This window comes from Elephantulus edwardii, unplaced genomic scaffold (assembly GCF_000299155.1).
Source record: "Elephantulus edwardii isolate Elephantulus edwardi_28Jun2011 unplaced genomic scaffold, EleEdw1.0 scaffold00130, whole genome shotgun sequence".
Lineage (NCBI taxonomy): Eukaryota > Metazoa > Chordata > Mammalia > Macroscelidea > Macroscelididae > Elephantulus > Elephantulus edwardii.
Window position 1 is genome coordinate 1,882,540 of NW_006399880.1, and position 3,377 is coordinate 1,885,916.

The window sequence follows — 3,377 nt, forward strand, 5'->3', positions numbered from 1 at the left end:
CATTTAAATAAAATAAGAAAGAAAAAATTATAAACCAATAATACAGCCTTTGCTCTTTTGAGACTCTGGAAAAGGCGAGGTTTGGGGAAGCATATGGCAACCTTCTATTAAATATAAAGCAATGAAATGGCTTTAATGGAACAATGGTTAATTGCTTAGCTGATACCCAGAGGTGGTGGTTCAAACTCAGCCAAGAACCTGGCAGAAGAAAGGTCAAGTGGTCTGATTCCATAAACTTTACATAAAGTAAACCTAGTGGAGTAAGTCTACTCTGTTATATGGGGTCATGAGGAGTCAAAAACTGACTCGATAGTACCTAACAATAGCAATGCAGTGGCTTATGACTTGGGAGAAAGAGTTCGTAGCCCTCATTGAGATTCCTATGGAAAAAAATAAAAGAGATTCCTATGGAAGCTAGGGAGCCTCCTTCAAAACTCTCATTTATACATAAACATGCTCAATTTTGCATATAATCACAAACCCCATGGAGCTAACAGATTCTGGGTTGCAAAAGAACTTCTGGGAAAAGAATGTAATCGCCACTGCTTCTCCCAACACTGGACAACTACAGGTGGTAGACAGGCCAACTCTCAAGCAATGGTTTGCATGCACACTCAGGAAATATGCAAAACATGCAAAATCAGATTAGGAAAATGAACTTTCTGATAAGAAACTCATGCCACCATGTGATTTGCTTGCTGCTACTCACTCATTGCTGTTGAGTTAGAACCAACATATATACCTGTTAGGTTCCTGAAGCTGTAACCAATGGGGGAAGATTGCTCATCTTTCTCCCACAGAGTTAGTGGATTTGAACCCCAGAGAGGCACAGGCTTTGGATTAGCAGCACAACTCCTTATAGACTAAGCCACCAGAGGTTGTAGTAATTACTCCATAATAACTGGGAGGGCCCAAACTAGCCATTACAGTTACTGTAATGTAGGAATGAGTCTCTGATGCCATGCACTAGGTGGACAGAGAAAATGCTGATGGACAGGATATACAGAGGGTATAGGGAGTTTCCTGGTCCCTAGGATCTTTAGAATTAATTCCCATGCATTCCTCTTACAGCCAAAGTGATATGATTCACCAGGCTTTTTGATGATCTTGGAGGCAAGGATTCTGAAGCTTCGTCAGACGTAATTTGGCCATGTTGCAAGGCGGGACCAGTCCTTGGAGAAGGACATCATGCTTGAGAGGGTGGAGGGACAGTGCAAGAGAGGAAGACCCTCAATGAGATGCATTTATTTAGTGACTGGGGTAATGGGGGTAGGCGTGTCAAAGACAATAAGAATGGCACAGAATAGAGCATGGTTTAGGGCTGTTGTATACAGGGTCGCTAAGAGTTGCAGACGACTTGATGGCATATAACAACAACAATAATTATATTTCAAGAATATTGTTATGTGTTGTCTAGTTGCCTGTTACTCAAAGTGACCCTATGTACAACAGCTCTGAAGCCTGCCCTGTCCTGAGCCAGTCTCATGGACTCTGACACATCTACCCCTACTTCCCTGGTTACAGTATCAATCCATCTCATCTAGAATCTTCATCTCCTGCACTGTCCCTCCACCCTTTTGAGCATGATGTCCTTCTCCAAGGACCAGTCTCTGCTGGCCGTGTACCCAAAGTATGTGAGACAGCTTCAAAATCCTAACCTCCAAGGAGAAACTTGGTTTCACCTTAAGACAAACCTATTTGTTTTCTTAGCAGTCCATGGTATGTCCAAGACTCTTCTCCAGCACAACTCAAAGGCATTGATTCTTCTTCTGTCATCCTTAGTCATTATCCAGCTCTCTGATGCATAGCAATTGCAAAGACTATGGCCTGGATCCGGCGCACCTTAGTCTTTGGATTGACATCATTACTGCTCAGTACTCTGGAGAAGTCCCTGACAGCAGGTTTTCCCTGTGCCATTCTTCTTGATTTCCTGACTACTGGTGCATATTTAGAGAATATGTGTGGTCTAAAGATATGTGCACAGGTGCCAAAGTGTTGATAAGGGGTTGAATGTGATGGGTAATGATATGTGTCAACTTGACTAGGCCATGATTTGATGTGATTTGACAGCTTTTATGAAATCATCCTTTATTCTGTGATCTTATATAAGCAGTCAATCACTGAAAGAAAAGTATCCTTGGGATGTGGCCTGCACTCAATATATATATATATAGATGTTCTAGCAAAGCTCACTCTCAGCCATGCATCCAATCTATCCTCCTCTAACTTCTAGGATGAAGTTGAGACAGTACGTAGCTCAAATCTTTCCAACAGAAACAACTTATCACAATCTATTGAGATTCTGTGAAATATCTAATAAATGGACCAATGGGCCAATTGGCAACATCAGTATGGATGGTGAAGAGATTGAGATCATTAACAGTTTTAGTTTGCTTGGCTCCACAGTCAACACTCTTGGTACCAGCAACCAAGAAATCAAGAGACGAACTGCACTGGGAAAGTCAGCTGTCAGGGACCTCTCCAGAGTACTGAAGAGCAACGACATCAGGCTGGAGACTAAGGTATGCCAGATCGGGCCCTAGTCTTCACAATTGTGTGCTATGCATTGGAGAGTAGGACAGTGACTAGGGATAATAGAAAGAGAATTGACGCCTTTGAGCTGTGGTGCTGGAGAAGAGTATTGAATATACCATGGACTGCTAGGAGAACAAACAGGCTTGTCCAGAGAGTGTGAAGCCAGAGTCAAGGATTCTGAAGCTTTGTCTGACATACTTTGGGCATGTTGCAAGGAGGGACCAGTCCTTGGAGAGGGACATCACATTTGGCAGAGTGGAGAGACAGTGCAGGAAAGGAAGACCCTCGATGAGATAGATCAATTCAGTGATTGGGATAGTGGGCGTAGATGTGTCCAAGACAATGAGGTTGGCACAGGGTAGAGTAAGGTTTAGGGCTCTTGTACATAAGGTCGCCGAGTTGCAAGTGACTCAACGGCACATAACAACAACATGTGAGAAAACAAAGAAGGACTTCATAGCAAATTTAAAAAGCTTTATTATTATCATCATCATTTCAAGTTTCAAATTAGCCAATACCTGGGGCAGTTTCATGGTTAAGAACATAGCTGAAAGTTGTTAGGAAATGAGAGGCAAATGGACAAATTTCTCTTTACAGGCTCCCTGATCCACAAAGTAGCAGTTATTGGGTTTGACCCTTCCACTTCTTCCCTATTCACTCTGACAGGGCTCTAAGATTAGAGCAGGCAATCTCATGATCCTGGAGCTCATACCTCTGAGAGCCTACCTCAGCCTCCTTCATACTAGAGGAGCATTCTCCTTGAGGTCAGACACTGTGGATTTGGCTCTGGAGAGGGAGAAATGGTGTCAGAGGGAGCTTAAGATTGAAAGAATAAAGCCTTC